This window comes from Schistocerca gregaria, chromosome 6 (assembly GCF_023897955.1).
Source record: "Schistocerca gregaria isolate iqSchGreg1 chromosome 6, iqSchGreg1.2, whole genome shotgun sequence".
In the NCBI taxonomy this organism is placed as follows: domain Eukaryota; kingdom Metazoa; phylum Arthropoda; class Insecta; order Orthoptera; family Acrididae; genus Schistocerca; species Schistocerca gregaria.
The window spans coordinates 155385487-155405971 of record NC_064925.1 but is presented as its reverse complement, the minus strand read 5'-3'; positions in this window follow the sequence as shown (position 1 = coordinate 155405971).

Genomic DNA, 20485 nt, shown 5'->3' with positions numbered 1-20485 from the left:
ATGCCTAATTAGGCTGGCGACAGTATTATTGTCACATTGGTAGCATCTTCTGGTTTGCTTTTGATCTCTCCTGACGTGCGATTGCATTTCGAACTTACTTGACGTATCATTGCTATTACAGAGTGTATGTAAGTCTGATTTGTAACCATTCAGGTAAACGCGGTCGATATCTATGCGAAAATCCTTTCTTATAAAGTGAATCCTGCTCACTTACCACAGCACAGGCTTTAACGAGTGCTGTATCAGGGATTAAATGTCCTTTTCATTTATCTACCCATGTCCGCAGAAGGTTACTGCTCTACAGTTCCTTATCAAATTAGGGGATACAAGGATGTTATACATATAGCAAAATTACATCTGAATTTCACAGTAAGTATCACATTTTTATTATACGATACATGTTTACATGGTATGTTGAGGGGTTACGGTCTTTTAAATTCTCATATTCTGATATCTCATTCTCATATCAATTCTTATATTAATTCTTTCATTTTATTCATACCTATTTTTAAGGTAGGTCTGATGCATTCCCTTGGAGATTTCACTCGTTGCCTATAATTTCGCGACGAACCATGCACAACGTATCACGTTCCCGAAAACTGGCGCTTGCAGTATTGATTAAGAACCAAGATACATTACAGAATTTAAGCGAAAACTATTTCAAATAATTTTCCCATTTTTCATTTAATTCATTCATCTGACATGACTGCGAATATGGACAACGTTATATCAATATACAGTGGAAAAAAATTCGTGTCGTAATCTTCGGTAGACGTGGGTATGTAAATAAAAAACAAAAATAAAAGTAATAATCGAGTTTAGGACACAGGGCGCAAATTAACAAGTGGGCACGGTAACCACTCTGCCAGCATTCCGCGTAATAGAAAGGCGCATAAAGTGATTGGAAAATACCTCGACCGTCGCTTTTCCAGAAACGGTAGAGTATCTACGGATGAACCGAGATACGTGTTCGCTTATTTTCACTCCTCTTCCACTGAGCGAAGTTTCTGGGAAACCGCGTTACGGCACTTGCTATGTTCTCCTCGTTGGTGCACGACAACCAGCAAAATACGGCATGACCAAACTTGTAGCAGAAAATGACAAAACAGAATACACAGTGCTTCGGACTGAATATACAAAGAACGATCCTGCAACCAGCTTCAAGCTCACGGGAAACACAAGGACTCTTGTAATTCCTAACGCTTAACGAACGGCTTGACTCCACAAATCATCACAAGTTTACCGTGTGAAATTATGAAAAATGACCTTATGATACACGCACTAAACGCGTAAATTGACTGAAACGTCTTACCTACTAGAAACCACCTCGAATAAAGTGAACATTCTTGGCTGAGTGCGCGGAAGTTATCAGAGGCAACGTTTCCGCCTCACTGTCTCGAAGAGACACTACATATGGATTCTGCATACAGACCCTCTTCGCGAAATATTAGCAAAGAGTTATTTGAAGACTAGTTGTTGACGAAATAAAAGTGCCTTCTAAGACAAAATTGACGACTTTGCCAAGTAACTTGACACGTGCTGTTTGCCCAAAACTCTAGCCGCTCGCGGTGATCTCGCGGTTCTAGGCGCGCAGTCCGGAACCGTGTGGCTGCTACGGTCGCAGGTTCGAATCCTGCCTCGGGCACGGATGTGTGTGATGTCCTTAGGTTAGTTAGGTTTAAGTAGTTCTAAGTTCTAGGGGACTGATGACCTCAGCTGTTAAGTCCCATAGTGCTCAGAGCCATTTGAACCAACCATTTGAACCCAAAACTCTGCGCGGCAGATAACCCACGCCATTAAATGAAACCTAATTTATTTCACGCGCGATGGCGCGCCAGTCCCATTCTTTATTTCTAGTGAAATAGTATCTAACATGGACTTTTAGTGACAGATACATTGGTCATAGTCCATGCCAACCCAGATCATGCTCTTAGATTTTTGGCTCTCGGGACATTTAAAGGTAACGGTGCATTCGACAGCGTGCAGCAGTTGCAGGAGCGCGAATGCAGTGCATGTTATCAAGGCAGCCATGTGTGTCCTGACTGGATTCTTATAATCTGAACAATAAGTGATAACTACACTGAGCACCTCTTGCAGAGTTAAAAAACGGATGACTATAATAGGATATAATGCACCATATCTCGACAACTATTTATTTCTAAACATACACGTCTTTTGGTGAGAATTGCCACATCCAGAAGGAATGAAGAACATTTTGAAATATTCCACTTTGGCTATTTTCTCACAGGTACCCAATTTATTATACCTTTATTACAGCAGAGGTTGAAAATACCGCTTCAGTTAAATAAATTATTTTCACGCGCCTGGTACACCCACCGCTCGGGGACGACAGCACATCTACGATACCTCAGGATGGGCTTGTAACAGTCAGAAACCGGTCGTGTGAAAATAAAGTAATTCACAACTGAAGCGGTATTTTCAACCTCTGCTGTAATTCTCAGTTGCGGATATTTTTCCAACAGGGTTGTTTGTACCTTTATTATACTTTGTGCAAAGAATAGTAAATTGAATACTTGTGAAAAAATTTCCGAATATTTCAAAAACCCTTTAACGAAGACATGGCTGTGGTAATAATTCCAATTTTGACGAAAGCAGATGCTGACAGTTGTCAGTATTCTTGAATTATCAGTTTAATAAGTGTAGGTTGCAAAATACACAAATTCTTTACATAAGAATGGAAAAACTAGAAGAAGCCGACCACGGGGAAGATCACTTCGGATTCTGGAGAAATATAGAAACATGCGAGGCAGTACTTAGAAGACAGGTTAAGGAAACGAAAACATACATTTATAGCATTTGTAGACAGAGGAAGCTTTTGACACTGGGGACTGGAATACCCCCTTTGAAACTCTCACAGTAACATTGCTAAAATACAGGGTGCGAAGGGTTATTTGCAACTTGTACAGATACCAGACGGCAGTTATAAGAGTTGATGGCAATAAAAGGGAAGCAGTAATTGAGGAGGGAGTGAGACAGGGCTGTAGCTTATTGCAGATGTTATTCAATCTGTACATTGAGCAAACAGTAAAGGGAATAAGAGAAAAAAAAATGGAGTGGAAATTAAAGTTCAGGGAGAAGAAATAACTTGGAGGTTTGCCGATGATACCGTAATTCTGTCAGAGAAAACGAAAAACTTGAAAGAGCGAACGGAATGGGTAGTGTCTTGAAAGGAGAAGATAAAATGAACATCATCAAAAGCGAAACAAGGATAATGGAATGTAGTCGAATTAAATCCGATGATGCTGAAGGAATTAGATTAGAAGTAGCATATGAGTTTTGCTATTTGGGCAGCAAAATACCTAATGATGGCCGAAGTAGAGACGATATAAAATATAGACTGGCAATGGCAAGAAAAGCATTTCTGAAGAAAAGAAATTTGTTAACATGGAATATAAATTTAAGTGTTAGGACGACTTTTCTGAAAGTATTTGCGTGGAATACAGGAAAGCGGAAGTGGAAGATGGACTACAAACGGTTTAGACAAGAAGAGAACAGAAGCTTTTGAAATTTAATGAGAAGGTACTGAACAGAAGTGGGGAGAAAGGAAGTTTGAGGCACAACCTGACTAGAAGAAGGGATCGGCTGGCGTGACACATGTTGAGACGTCAAGGGTTCACCAGAATAGTATTGGAGGGAAGTGTGAAGGATGAAAATTGTTGATGGAGATCAAGAGACAATACAGTAAGCAGATTCAGAAGGATGTAAATTTCAGTAGTTATTCGGAGATGAAGAGGCTTGCACAGGATAGAATAGCATGAAGCCAGTCATCGTACTGAAGACGACAATGAACCAGTGGACAGAAGTAGTGGTACAAAGCGGCGATCGGGTACAGGACCGTATAGTGTGATCATATTGCGGGAAGACCGCCATCTTATCCGTATGCTCGTACCCAGCAGAACAGGTTGGATAGCCGATGGAATGGTGCAACGGATGTGGATGCATCTCCGGCAACAGTTCGACAGCGTCTGCTGAGAGCTGAACTGTTGGCACGGAAGTTGTGGCATCGGCTCCAGTAGAACAGAAACCACCAGTAAAACTGAGTCCAAGGGAGAGAAGCCTACTGGTACGTGAACGTCGTCACTGGAGAGCTGAACGGTAAAATGCATTGTCTCTTGACGATTCCGTTTCAACTCGCACCACAGTGATGGAAGTGTACATTTTGGACGCTACCGTGGTGTACGCAGTTGGTTGCCTACAAGAAAGCAGCAACGCCAAAAGACAGTATCGATTTGCAGAACGATTTATAGAGGACCGATGAATGGTACAGGCTCTGCCAACCGACCCTGAGCGTAACTAAATGTACCATATAGCGCACACAGAGGAAAACTGTTGTAAATGATAAATTTCTGGAAACGGATTGAGGCGTAAAATGACTATGAATAACCATCCGGGGTGACCTTACGTGGAATGTCCACATAAAACAAATCGTAGGAAAAGCAGTTGACGTATTGAGATTGATGTCAAGGATCTTAAGCAAATGTAAGCCATCCACGAAATAACTGACTTACAAGGCACTTGTTCGACCGATTCTTGAGTATTGTTCATCATTCTGGGATTCTTACCAGCTAGAACTGATAGAATAGATAGAGAAGATCCAAAGAAGAACAGCGCATATCGTCACGGTGAAACTTCTTTATTTAAATGAGTGTGGCTGTACTTAAATTGCTGAATGACTCAGACCCACAATATCCTAGCGCAACGCAAACTGACTGCTCAAAAAAAGACTTCAAGTAGTTCATTTAAAAGAATGGCCCTGACTAAAAAGAAATCCTAACAATAACCTATACATTTCATTAAGTACTTACCTTACAAAAATCTTCGTTACTCGAACTACTGCAATACAGCGAGCGTCAATACTGCCAGCTAAATAAAAGATTCTAACTAATAAAGTCACTAACTACTAATAGGCATGTGGTTTGCAAAGGAAAGATTTTTTGCAAACCAAATATTGTTTGTTTATCTCAATAGTGTGACATCCAGTTCAGAAACCAATATAAATCGTCATTGGCATCTAGTACAAAGGTATATAATCATGAATAATATTCAGTCTCCAAGTCGAACATCTACAGATCGTTAGCCTACGCTAACACTTCCGACCTCTACCCTCTATCAATGCTACCTTGTCACATCTCAACATCCATCACTGCTGGCTGTTCACCTCCAACTGCCCCACATTACTTCCATCACTGCTGGCGCCTAACTTCAAACTGCCGAACGCTACTGGCGATTAACTTTCAACAACGAGTCCAACCTGCCACAGAGTCCCTTAGAAAGAAAGCACAGTCAGAGAACCAATGCAGAGAGCTAGACAGCGCGGCCAACACACAAGCAGCCCACTTCCAACGGAATCGTTTAGTCAGCGCGAGATCGTTACGGAGACGCACAGCTAACAGTTGCAGACGCTGCAAGAAAGACGAAATGCATCACAGAGAGGTTTACTATTGAAATTTCAAGAGAATACTTTCCGGAAATAGTTGGAAAACAGAGTACTTACCACCCTCACCTCCCCCCTCCCCCTCCTCCCTTTCCCCACTCCTCCCACTCCCTCACCAAACACCCACCCACCCACACACACACACACACACACATCTCGCAACATCACCACGACGAGAAAATTCGAGAAATTAGAGCTAATACAGAGGCAATCATTCTTTCCACTTGCCATTCGTGAGTGGAGCAACGAAGGGGGAATCAGTCTGAGGTAACAGAATAGCCCTCTACCACATATCGTCACGTAGATTGCGGAGTTTTTATATAGATGTAACACATCCAAGCTTCTTATATTCTATGCAACGATGTGTACGGTATTTGATCATATTCCTTGGCGACAGCATGCCGTAATGAAATCTCATGGTCGAGATGCATGTATAATTAGGTAATTCTAGCCATGTGTCTACTATCATCAACTTAACTATATTTTATTTTAATCATATTTCTTCTTCTTGATGCTGCAATTGTACACAAGCAGTATTACACGTTCACAGTGCGTTTCTTCTTGTTTCAACCAGTACCATCTCCTTTAGGAACACGAAACACTTTCTCATTAAACATATGAGAAGCAGAAACGTGTGGAATACGTGATGCGTAAATAAGCGATAAAATGACAAAAAATGTATCAACGTATTATTGTCAAAAGTAGAAACGCAAAAATTCTATTACCGATAACAATTTTGTTTTAAACAGTATCTTTCACTTTTCGTATGCGCGCAAATACGTCGTATCGATACTCAGAAATACTGTTTTCGTTTTCTAATTCGTCTCATTAAAATTGAGTAGTAACTTTCATCAGCTACAATTTTCTTAATGTTCTCTGAGTGTTCCTGCATCAGCATTGCACACCGAAGGTTCCAGGTTCCGAGCAGCTTCACCAGACGTGCTGCAGCTTCTGAAACTCACCAGCAGAGGGCAACTCCTCTCCGAGTTACGAGCTATTCCTCGGCTCTTCCAAGTGTTAACTGTATACGCAGTGTGCGAATAGTCCGCCTCTTGGCGTTTAATTTCCGTTGCCTCATTGCATGCAGCTCCACGCTCCCTCATGCCAGGAGGTTGTGCAGCAAAGTGTGCGTCTCCAGGAACACGGCCCTGCTTTCCCAAGTGCACTGCAGCTGCGTATAGTTCAGCGAGAAGCGCTGTTAAATTCAATGTAGCAGTTTCCTGGCTTCAAGTCTCTTCGGCACCCTTGAAGGAGAGCTAACAGGAAAATATTTAGATTAGATTTCGCAAGTGCACGGCTACTGCTTAGGGCTCATCCAGATGCACTGCTGACTGCAGTACTGAGCTTTTACAGGCTTGAGTAACTTGAGGAATAGAGTAAAGAGGGGGATGCTTAAATGAGCGTTGCGAAATTGTGAACGTGCGTCCTTGCTACAACAAGTGTCTGTTTGAAACGTTTCGGCTGCAGTTTTCTAGAAACAACTTGTTTAAGCAGGCACGTGAAGAAAGAAAGAAAGAAAGGCATTTTTGGCAAGCAAGATGAAATTTTCTCCACATCGTTTCGCTTATTTTCGTTTCATTACTTACAACGACAATTTCACGTTATTTTCCCAACTCAGTACGCAAAATTACCAACGCACGTTTATGTGATTGCATTCTACCCAAATGACTGTAATCTAAAAGTGGTTACCTTACCACGCCGTCAGCACTCTATTACATTATTATTAGATCAGTTAGTTCCGACAATTTGTTTTAGTACAATTGAACCTCCGCAGTCCGACCCTTTCGGGATCGGGAGCATGGTCGGAATGCAAAAAATATAGTAATGTTAGAGCAACACTTTTTTGACCCCTAACATCACAATACAGTACAATACAACTTAAAACTTCACATGGAAGAAACACTGTCTTAAAAATTGTTCCTTGTTGAAACAGAAAAAAAAAACGGAAAGAAAACGCCGACCCACTAAAGAATTTTACACGAATGTGTAATGCACAGTAGTGTCTGCACTGTAAAATCATCCGGTAAGATACTGTTATTGTGAGTGGGAGTTAACAACTGTGCATACCTACTTTATTACAATACGGCAGTGACACACACGTGACTCCATTTTGTTCAGCAAGGGTTCTTGTAGGAGGCGTTTTGTAGTTTAAGTTAGTCATGAATGTTACACACTTGATCACCTTAAGCTCTGTAGTAGAGTTTTCAAATTTCGAAACAATTTCAGTGGTCGCTACATCGTCAGCAGACAGCTTCCCGCTAGAAATAGTTGTATTTCGAATCCCATGCCGTTTTCTTCGCCGATATAGCCAGCTTGCACTGGCTGGAAATTTTTAATTTTCATTGTCCCTATCTAATTTTTCATAGAAAAAACAGTACCTTTTCTTTTACGACTGGTCCAGCCAAAGGAGTTCCTTTTCTTCTCTCCTGCTCTAACCACATCCTCAAAGAATTGCCTAGTATATTAATTTTAGGGCTCCTCAAAGTGTCTTGGTTATTTTCAGTCGTCACTGAATGACTTTCAAGAGTTTTCCTATTTTTTCTCCAGTATTTAACAGTTATTATGCCAGTCGCTACCTCACTTGCAATGTTCTGAACAGACTCGCCTTTGTCTAACTTTACATGCACTTCCAGTTTTCCCGATAAAGACAGTGTAACACCATACCTTACACACTACATACTCTTTGTTGATTCATTTAGCTTTCTGTTTTGTTCAACATCCCATCGTTGACCTTCCGTAATTCGTGTATGATTAATTCGATAGTGCAATGAAGTGTAATCTCTGTAATATGCACAATATGAGCAAATGATGTGTTTTGTCTTTCTCAAATTCTCTTTTGTTATTTTTGAGGTTGAATAATTTTGTTTAAATAATTTTTTGTAGAAATCTCCATATGTGGAAAGGTTCTGTTTTATTAATATGTTTGCTTGCTGCTATGTAAACTGCTGACCTTCACTTAGCGTTCTTAGTTATTTTGTATGTAAAAGGTGTTGTGGTTCCCCTCTGGAACGGAAGCACGCAGCGCGCTCAAAATGTGGTGGGCATGGATAGAAAGGTGGAACCAGGAGTCAATCGGGGACGAGCTACCAAACTGTGAACTGCTCAGGTAAAAGTTGTGTATTGTGCTGGTGTCGAGAGAGGCTTTTCGTGCCGCTTTCCAATGCCTCGGATGGCCGGATTAATAGCTGGAACTATTCTGGAATTGGTACCTATCATCAACACCAAGAAATGACAGTCCAGCATTTTTGCCTGCAAATCCACCCACCGACATACATTCACCACCACGTTGCACAATCACTGAAAAGGAACCAAGGAATTGTAAATATGTAAAATGAAGGATTAGCTCACTGTATGTTTTAGTGTGCTCAAATATAAGGTAACCTATAACTGAATTTATGTACCTACCTTGATTTTTTCCTAATCACAACACCTCTCAGGTTCCTCTTAGTTTGAACTATGATTACCGAGTGTCCTTGTTGTGGAAAAAATGAAAGCCTCAAAGCTAAACAGTTAATTAAATAATGTTGTTTGATATTTGGTAAGAATGGAGTATCCAGAGTTACTGTGGATTTGGTAAAATTGTGGGAGGTAGTAAATATAGCTTTGTGAAAGGCTCCCAGTGATTGAAACAGTCCAATTTAAAGTTTTGTGGACTTTCAAAGTTACCTATTTAATTATTGACTTGAAAGTAGAAGACTGTGGTAATAAAGACAATTTGCAGTTACTTTTAAAAATAAAAAGTTCTTAAAACTGAGGCTTATAAAATTTTGCTTAGTTAATGATCATAGTGCTGCCTGTTGTAAATTTTAAAAGGTGAGTAAGTTTCTTACAAATTTGTTAGTATTGTGTTTCACTGCAGTAAAAGTCGTTAGCTGCATTTTTGGAAAATTATATACTCATGTTTGCTAAGTGCTTGTCTCTCTTGTGTAATGGAAGTGCATATTAATAGTGTAACAGAATCCACAGTTTGTCTATTGTGCTTATGCTAGGTAACAAGTAACAGAAAGACCACTATCTATGAAAACAGTAACTTCCTTTATTCAGAGGACAATGAGAAATAGTTTGCTAGTGAAATATTTTTCCATGTCAGATATAAAAGTAATTGGTAAAAGAGAGATTGAACCTATGTCCAGTTTATGATTCTACAGCGAATATTAATAGTAATGTTATTGAGACCATTCAGTTTGAATAAGCCCTGAAGGTAATAGTGTGTATAGTTATATATTATACCGGTATTTATGCAAATAGTTTGTTCTGCTCTGCCAGCTCCAACCTTAACGTGAACATAAGCAGGTGCCAGAGTTCATTGAACTCTCGTGTGATAAAAGTATAGGCTGTGTTTGCCCATTGAAGTTACTTATTTTCAGTTCTTGAACAAGTGTGTTACTCATTTTTATGCCTAATTAGGCTGGCGACCGTGTTTACTATCATTTGGACGCTGTGGATAGATAAATTGTTGTTTGTTACTGTTTAAATATTTAAGTAATTCTGACTTTCACTTCCGATAAGCCACCTCCGTTAGGTATATCACTTTCAACACAACTAAATTCCTTCCAGAGGGTAACACTGCTCTGTTGCTTTGTACCATATTTGCTTTAACTAGATAGTTCCATTTTACTATCTACCTCCAACATTAAGGTTATGGTATAGCAGTAGCAGACGGTAGTGTTATAACAGCATCACATGTTAATGTTTATCTTATGGCATAAGTTAGCTTTACATGCCTTAATATGTAAGAGGAACACTGTGACTAATTTACAATCCACATGCCTACACAGTAACACTTATTGATTGAGGCAGAAACAAATTATTTCATATTAAAAATCAGCTATCTACTGGTCCACATTGCAGACGATGAGTCATAGACAGGTGTATATAGACAACCAAATGAGATAGATGGCGGAAATAAGCTGGGAGGCGGATCATCCGAGGTCGGATTAGCGACGTTCTACTGTATATGTCACTTGTTGTTGTGATCTTAGTCAGGAGGCTGGTTTGCTGCATCTCTCCACGCAACCAGCGCAAGCCTCTTCATCTCCGGAGAAGTACGCCAGCTTACATCCACTTCAACGCTATTCTGCCAGCCGGCTCCTTCTTTCGGTGAACTTGTACCAAAGATATCTTTTCTCCCGTTATCTTTTCTCCCCAGCACGTCTTCGTTGATTAACCGAGCTAACCATACAGTCGTCAGCTTCTTTCTGCAGCACATTCGAAAAGCTTATACCCTATTAGCATGAGATCGGTTTATAGACAACGTTTCAGTTCCATTAGAGTCCACACAACTGATAACTGCCTTCAGAAAAGATTTCCAGACTCTTAAATTTATATCTGATATTAACAATTTCAGACACGCTTATCTTCCTATTGCCAGACTGAATTTTGTATCTTTTCTACTTTGGGCAATCTTGCTCCCCAAAATAACAAATCTCATCTGCTACTTTTCGTGTCTTATTTCGTTATTTAATTCCCTCAGCACCGCCACATTGAATTCGACCGCAATCTATTAACTTTGTATTACTTTTGTTGTACATGTTACAACCTCTAATCAAGACACACTCTGATCTTTCAAGCCATTTACCGTCCGACAGAATTGCACTGTCATTGACAAACCTCAAATTCTTCACCTTTTCCGCTTCAATCCTTGCTCACTATACAAATTGAACGACGTCGAGAATATGCTAAAGGCAGGACTGTATCACTCCCTTCTCGTATACTGGTTCCCTTTCATTACCTCACCTCTTACAACTACAGTCTGTGCAAGTTATAGATAAACTGTCGCTCCCAGCATTCCTGCTTTCTTCAGAATTTCAAAATGTGTATTCCAGTTAATATTGTTAAAAGCTTCGTATATATCTACGAACACTATAAAAATAGGTTTGCCTATCTACGCTCTGTTGTAGGCTCAGTGCTGCCTCGCGTGTACTTGCATTTCTCTGGGACCCAAACTAATCCTCCCGAGGTCTGCTGCTTCTAGCTTTTCCATTCTTCCGTAAATAATGTCTACGCCTGCATTTACATCTACACAGATACTCTGTAAATCGCACATAAGTATCTGGCAGAGGATTCATCGAACCACCTTCACAATAATTCCATATTATTCCACTCTCGACCAGAGCGAGGAAGAAATGGACATCTAAATCTTTCCGTGCGAGCTCCTATTTCCCCTATTTTATAATGATGGTCGTTTCTTCTTGTGTAGACCGGGTCAACGAAATATTTTCGCGTTTGGAGGAGAAAGTTGGTGATTTAAATTTCGTGAGAAGATCCCGCCGCAACGAGAAACGTGCTTATTTTTTGATGTCCACCCCAAATCCTGTATCATGTCCGTGACACTCTCTTACCTATTCTCGATAATAGAAAACGTATTGCTCTTCTTTGAATTTTCTCGATATACTCCGTTAATCCTGTATGGTAAGGATCCCTTCACCGCGCAGCAGTACTCCAAAAGAGGATGGACAAACGTAGTACAGGCAGTCTCTTTAGTAGATCTGTTACATCTTCTAAGTTTTCTGCCAATAAATCGCAGTCTTTGGATCATCTCCCCCAAAATATTTTCCATGTGTTCTTTACACTTTAAGTTGTTCGTAATTGTAATTCCTAGGTGTTTAGTTGAATTTACGTTCGCCCCCGGTAGCTGAGTGGTCAGCGCGACGGACTGTCATTCCTAAGGGCCCGGGTTAGATTCCTGGATTGGTCGGAGATTTTTTCCGCCCAGGGACAGGGTGTTGTCCTAATCATCATCATTTCATCCCTATCGACGCGCAAGTCGGCGAAGTGGTGTCAAATTGAAAGACTTGCACCAGGCGAGCGGTCTACCCGACGGGAGGCCCTCGTCACACGTCATTCTAGTTGAATTTACGGCCTTCAGATTGATTGATTCATAATGCAACCAAAATTTAACGAATTCCTTTTCGCACTCAGGTGGATGACCTCACACTTTTCATAATTTAGAGTCAACTGCCAACCACACCGATATCTTATCTAAATCGTTTTGCATTTAGTTTTGATCTACTGATAACTTTACTGGAAGGTAGACGACATCATCACCTGCAAACAGCCTATGACGGCTGCGCAGATTGTCTACTAAATCGTTTGTATAGACAGTGAACAACACAAGGCCTATAGTACTACCTTGGAGCATGCCTTGTGTTTTACTCGATGACTTTCCATCAGTTACTATGAGCTCTCTGGAGGGAAATCACGAATCCAGTAGCATAACTGAGACTATATTCCATAAGCACTCAGCTTGACTACAAGCCGCTTGTGCGGCACAACGTCCAAAGCCTTCTGTAAATCTAGAAATACGGAATCAATTTGAAGACCCTTGCCAGTAACACACTTTGTGTGAGTAAAGAGCTAGTTGTTGGTACACAGCTACTGCGTGATTATGTCTAGGAGGGGAGAACCAGGCCCCCCAACTAAGGCTAGAACATCACTCGTGACCAAAATATTTATGAAACAGCGTATGCTTTAAAAATCAATCAAACCAATGAAGAAAAATTTACTTGGAAGTCCGCCTGATTAGCTGGGTGGTAGCGTGCTTGCTTCCCATGCGAGCGGGCCCGGGTTCGATCCTCGGGCGCGTTGTAGATTTTCTCCGCTCGTGGGCTGGGTGTTGTGTTGTCCTCGTCATCATTTCATCTTCTTCATCGGCGCACAGGTCGCCAAATGTGGTGTCGAATGAAATAAGACTTGCGCTTGGCGGCCGAACTTCTCCGAGTGTGACCTCCTGGCCAAAGATGACAGACGCTCATTTCGTTTCATTTACTTGGAAGCTTTCAACAATTAATTAAAATACACGTAAAGAACAACAAGCGATCAAATGTCGTAAATGTGCACGTCCCTGAACATGTGCTGCAGTGTTTACTTTGGATTCATGAAATACTTTAATACACTGTCACACTGAGCCACATTGTACTGTTAAAAGATTTGAAACCCAAAATACTGTACATAGTTATGAAAAATCTATGTTCAAAGACAACAAATAAGCTTTGCACTCAACTATCACAGTTATGGAAGCAAATACTTTCAACAACCCTACATCACAGATACAACGAATTTTGTAGCAGTTCCTTGAGAATTAATCACTTATCACTGAGGTGCTGAGTTACCATGTAATAAATCGGACACAATTTTTTTTTTTTTTTTTTTTTTTTTTTTGCTAGAAGATTATGTGGCAGAAAAACAACGAAAAATTTAATACAGTATTTATGATTCAAAACGACCGCTACAACAAGAATAATATTTGTCACAAACAATTTAACAATTCACCAGTTCACGTTATCGTATTTTCCAGCAGCCTGTTAACTTATTTACAATTGCATCGTATCACAGAATATTCCACAGCACTACTGATCAAAGGAATGAAAACATACTAAAACCATGAACTTAAAATTTACATTCCGTTCCCGAAAAAGACACAAACACATTCAATAAATACATAAAACCCAGACACAAAGCCACCAAGTATACAAGAGATTATAGAGATAATTCAGTCACTGAAAAATAACAAAGCATCAGAAGAAGACCAAATCATCGCAGAATTATGGAAAAATGCAGGAGAAAATCTTATTGCAAAACTCAAAGACATTATACGTGAAATCTGGAAAACTGAAAAAATCCCCACAGATTGGAAGACTGCAATCATACGTCCTCTGTACAAAAAAGGAAGTAAAACAGACCCCAGCAACTATCGTGGAAACTCTTTATTGTCAATAACATACGAAATTCTGTCTAAAGCCCTACTAAACTGCGCAGAACCTCAGCTCGATTCAAAACTAGGCGAATACCAAGGAGGGTTCAGAAAAGGTTGATCATACGTAGAACAAATCCTTAACTGGAAAAACTCAATGAAATATTTACACAGTACTTCAAGCAAAAGTTATCTCATCACGTTTGTCGACTTTAAAAAAGCATATGACAGTATAGACCGAGAATCCCTTTTTGAAGTATTAGCAGAATTTGGACTAGATCAAAAAACAACAAACATCATAAAAGAAACACTCACGGAGACCAAATCCAAAGTAAAATTTATGGGAGAATTGAGCACAGAATTTGAAATAGACACAGGAGTACGACAAGGGGATGTGCTGTCCCCAGTGCTCTTCAGTTGTGCTCTTGAAAAAAACAGGTGCACCAGCACACAGACTGGGACCAAGGCATAAGGGCATAGAATTAGACTGTTCAGCATTTGCTGATGAGATGGCACTGATCGCACAAGACATTACCGATGCACAGAAACAGCTAGAATTATTACAAGAACAAGCAGCTAAAATAGGATTACAAATTTCATTTGAAAAAACAAAATTTATGACTGACATCAAAGATGCACCTTCTGATCTCAAAATTGGTGATAACTACATCTCTCGAGTAAACGAACTTAAATATTTAGGTGAATGGATTGCAGAAAATTGTAACGAAAAGAAATCTGTCAGATCAAGAGTCCAGAAAATGGAGACGGCGTTTCAGTTAACAAAAAACATTTACAACAAAAAGAGTCTCTCGTGGAACTGCAAAATACGACACTACACAACAGTAATTAGACCCGAAGCTCTCTACGCATCTGAGACACTAAACCTTCAACACAGAACACTAAAAGAGGAATTAGGCGTGAAAGAATGTTAGATAATGAGGAAAATCCTAGGACCAAGAACTAAAGATGGGATGCACTATCCAAAACCCAATGCAGAAATATATAAAAATATCTCCAAAATAACGGACACAATGCGCATGAGAGGAATCCAATTCATGGGGCATTTAGAAAGAATGGACTCAAACAGGTTAACGCACAAAATCCATACATTTTTAAAGAACAAAACTACAAGACCGAACTGGTACAAACAGACAGAAAAAGACCTGAGAGAATTAGGGTCTCAAAATCTACATGATAGAAATGAAATCATAAAAATCACAAACACACGGGGTTTTGAGGAAGAAGAGAGAAATACTAACCGACATACGTGGTCTACGCAACGAAAGCTAGCCCATTCGTTGTTTATGAAGGAATACTGGGCGAAAAGGAAGGCCAACAAATGTTGATTACGCGTGGTCCTAAGCGATCCATCCTCGAAGAAGAAAAAGAAATACATAAAAAACCAAGATAGGCACAACGTTGCGTCGAGCAATTTCTTTTGGCCCACACGAGTACTACTGGTCACTTCAGAATCCAACCGGTTGCACCCAGGTGAAACGTCCCCTTAGAAAAATTTATGAATTACTGTGCTGATAAAACTCTTACATTATTTGATTTTCAAACAGCTGAGCAAAACTGAACGTACTCAGACATTTCGCTCTTTACCTATTCTGATCAACACTAAACTGACACACAATATTTTTAGCGCAACTCTGTCTGACTTTCAATAGTCCCTACAAAAGAATGGCCCTAACAAACATTAACCTATACCTTTCACAAATCACTTAACTCACAAAAATCTTCGTTACTCGAACTACTGCAATACAGCGAGCGCCACTACTGATAGCTAAATAAAAGATTCTAACTACTGAAGGCACTAACTACTGATAGGCATAGTTAGCAAATGAAAGATTTTGATAGAGAACAAACAATGTATTTACCTTAATAGTGTTCAAAAGTCATAATATATATGGCAGTTCATGACATCCAGTCTTACAAATTTACTGTCTTTGATGGACACACGTCTAGATCATCCGCTCTCAAAACTCCGCAATTTCTCTCCCCTCATCCACCACTGCTTGCGGCTCACCTCCAACTGCGCAACGCTATGCGCTGTTAACAGCTAACTGCCCAACACTACAATAACAACTTCAGAAAATGCAAACCAGCCACAGACTGCACACAGCACAGCCAGTGATTTTCATACAGAGCTCTACATGGCAATACCATTATGAAAACCTAAACAGCCTACATACACAGCTAGGTACTCAGGGTAAATCGGATATAGTCACCTGCCGGATAATCGAGATAAATCTGCGCAAGGAGCGCGAAAAAGGATCTTAAATTTCAACAAGTAATGAAATAAGAAATTATCTTTAACCCCTCAGTCATGGAACTGAACACAATAATACTATGAGAGAAAACTTGCATTGGTTAAGTGATATAAGTTACTTCACTACTCCGACGATATCTACGTGTAAGTTACTAATGTTGGCAGTTATTCTTGATTCGAATTCGGAAAAATTTACTTCGTCTTCTTTGATGAATGAATTTCGAAAGGCTGTGTTTATTGACTCAGCTTTAGGAACACTGTCATCGATAGTATTTCCATACATACCGCGCAAAGCAGGCATTGAGCGTGTCTTGTCGCTAGGATGCTTTACTGCTTTACGTGCAATTGGAATCTGTCTGGATTTTCTGGCAGATTTAGAGACGAAGTTTCTTTTCGGAAACTGTTGTAATAATCTCGTATTGAAGTCTGCGCTAAATTAGGAGCCCCTATAAAATATCAACAATCTGGGGGATTTTGCGTTAGTTCGTATTTGGCATGCTTTTTTCCTTGTTTCCGCAACAATGGTCTGACCTGTTTTGTGTACCAAGGTGGATCAGCTACGTCGTTTGTTAATTTATTTGTTATAAATCTCTCAGTTGCTGTCGATTTTATTTCTCTAAATTCAAGCCACGCCGAGTCTCTACTTACGTTGTTAATTCAGAAGACGTGGAGATTGCCTCTCAGGAAGGCGCCAAGGGAATTTTTATCTGCTTTTTTGAATTGGTATAATTTTCGTTTATTTTTGGAGGATTTGGGTGTAATGGCATTTAGTCTCCTTACGACAAGCCTGTGTTCACTAATCCCTGTATCCATTTTGATGCTCGTTTTTTGCCAAGGGTTCAAGTGTCTTTTGATAATCGTTTACTATTCGAGTAGGCTCATGAGCTAATTGTCAGAAATAATTTTCAAAGAATGCGTTTAGAACGATTTCGGATGATGTCTTATTTCTGCCCCTGGATTTAAATACGTATTTTCGCCAACATATCTAATTTAAATGTGTCCCTATTTTGTAGCCATATATTACAAATTGCTTATTAAACTGATGTTCTGTGATATTCGTACCTATCAGCACCTGCCTTCTACGGAAATGGATCTTTTTTATGTGTCTGCCACCTGAGGATGTAACTTTTTTCAGTGGGTTTGAGCCAATAATATTTGACGATATAAATTGCTCATTTCTCTACTTCCTGCACCGGCGCAACGAAATTTCTGGTATACTGCGTACAAGAGCGCGAACTAACATTGCATGGCGCATTACTAAAAACATCCCGACGAATCTTGTGAAACTTTGTAGTGGCTTGTGACTTGACAATTACTTTTCATGGTCCTTTTTCGTAGACAAACTAAAACAGTGACTATATACACACATTTACTGAACGATAATTCCAAAATAATTAAATAACGTCTGTTAGTTGAAAACGAGTGCATCGTCCTTTTTATGAGATTTATGATTTTCATTTATTTATTATTATTATTTCAGTGAACGTATGCCTGTGGCAAATGGTAAAAGTACATGTACTTAAATCTCGAGAACTATTTTAAAGAAAAAAGGAGAAAAAGAAAAAAAATTCACAATCTTTAGCCACAGGAAACTACAATTTCACCTACATTTAATATATGCTTTCTGCAAATAAACTCGAATCAGTCTTGATCACATAATTTTTTTAATTTGGTGACGGTTTCTATCTTATTATAAGATCATCTTCAGACCTACAATGAACAAGAATCCTTATAAACATGTAAAGGATGAAATTGTATACAGATAAAACAGTAAATAACGCTGATATACCATAGATACTGCCTGAAGAGTCTGACAGAGCACTGAAAGATCTAAGTCGAAATCAGGCCCTGGGAGTAGACAACATTCCATTAGAACTACTGACAGCCTTGGGAGAGCCAGTCCTGACAAAACTCTATCATATGGTGAGCCAAATGTATGAGACAGGCGAAATACCCTCAGACTTCAGGAAGAATATAATGAATCCAATCCCAAAGATAGCAGGTGTTGACAGTTTAATAAGTCACAGTTGCAAAATACTAACACGAATTTTTTACAGACGAATGGAAAAACTGGTAGAAGCCAACCTCGGGGAAGATCAGTTTGGATTCCGTAGAAATGTTGGAACACATGAGGCAATACTGACCCTACGACTTATCTTAGAAGCTAGATTAAGGAACGGCAAACCTACGTTTCTAGAATTTGTAGACTTAGAAAAATCTGTTGATAATGCTGATTGGAATACTCTCTTTCAAATTCTGAAGGTGGCAGGGGTAAAATACAGGGAGCGAAAGGCTATTTACAATTTGTATAGAAACCAAGTGGCAGTTATAGGAGTTGAGGGGCATGAAAGGGAAGCAGTGGTTCGGAAGGGAGTGAGACAGGGTTGCAGCCTCTCCGCGACGTTATTCAATCTGTATATTGAGCAAGCAGTAAAGGAAACAAAAGAAAAATTCAGAGTAGGTATTAAAATCCATGGAGAAGAAATAAAAACTTTGAGGTTCGCCGATAACATTGTAATTCTGTCAGAGACAGCAAAGGACTTGGAAGAGCAATTGATCGGAATGGACAATGTCTTGAAAGGAGGATATAAGATGAACATCAACAAAAGCAAAACGAGGATAATGGAATGTAGTCGAATTAAATCGGGTGATGGTGAGGGAATTAGATTCTGAAATGAAACACTTAAAGTAGTAAAGGAGTTTTGCTATTTGGGGAGCAAAATAGCTGATGATGGTCGAAGTAGAGAGGATATAAAGTGTAGACTGGCAATGACAAGGAAAGCGTTTCTGAAGAAGATTTGTTAACATCGAGTACAGATTTAAGTGTCAGGAAGTCGTTTCTGAAAGTATTTTTATGGAGTGTAGCCATGTATGGAAGTGAAACATGGACGATAAATAGTTTGGAGAAGCAGAGAATAGAAGCTTTCGAAATGTGGTGCTACAGAATAATGCTGAAGATTAGATGGGTAGATCACATAACTAATGAAGATGTATACACTAAGCAAATTCAGAAGGATGTAGGCTTCTGTACTTACTGGGAGATGAAGCAGCTTGCAGAGGATAGAGTAGCATGGAGAGCTGCATCAAACCAATCTCAGGACTGAAGGCCACAACAACAACAACAACATACCATAGATGTCTGCCGGAGGCGGTGGTGGATGGCAACCCTCTTGCTTGTGGCTGGTGGTGAACTGCAACGTGAAGGGCGTCAGCTGCTAATTAAATACTTGAACCGCCGCCCATTGTCTCTGACATAACGTCATGGATAGCCAGTCACATAAGTTGCATTTCTGCCTCTGAAGAAAGTAATTTTACGCCCATGATAGCCATGACGTTGCATTCTATGCAGACCAACGACCGTAACGGTAATATAGCTCTTACTTTATAAATTTCTGTAACATTCCGATACTGATATCGCATTCTAGATGTAACATTAATTTTGATGAGCTGTCTTTTAAAAAAATTTTAGCGGTAACAGTAAATTTTATGCGCATACCACTTACCCATACCATGTACTGATCGACCTTCGATGGGTCTCCCTGGCAACCTTAGAGCGACCAGGACGCTTTCCTCACAGATAGCCTCTTTGGCTCTTGTCAGGCGAGTAGGTAGCCATAGTAACTAGAGTGGCGTCCTTGGTATCATATTTGCTTTGGTCGATAACAGTACATGATTGAGGGCCACACTATTTAGGCCCAGTAATTACCTTTTTACACTATATTTTATAAGTTATGAGATTTTAACTTGTTTTATAAGTTCTATATATGGTAATAATGACTTAATAGTAACTACCACGTTACTTTCTTAGGCTGCAGAAATGCAACGTATGTGTTTGGCTATCCATGAATTTATGCCCGAGACGGTGGGCGGGGATTCAAGTAATTCATTAGCAGCTGGCGTCCTTCACGTTTCAGTACACCACCAGCCACAAGCTAGAGAGTTGCCATGCACCATCGCCTCCGGCAGACATTTATGGTATATCAGCGTTGGTTACTGTCTCATCAATATACGATTTCGTCCTTTATATGTTTATAAGGATTCTTGTTCATTGTAGGTCTGAATATGA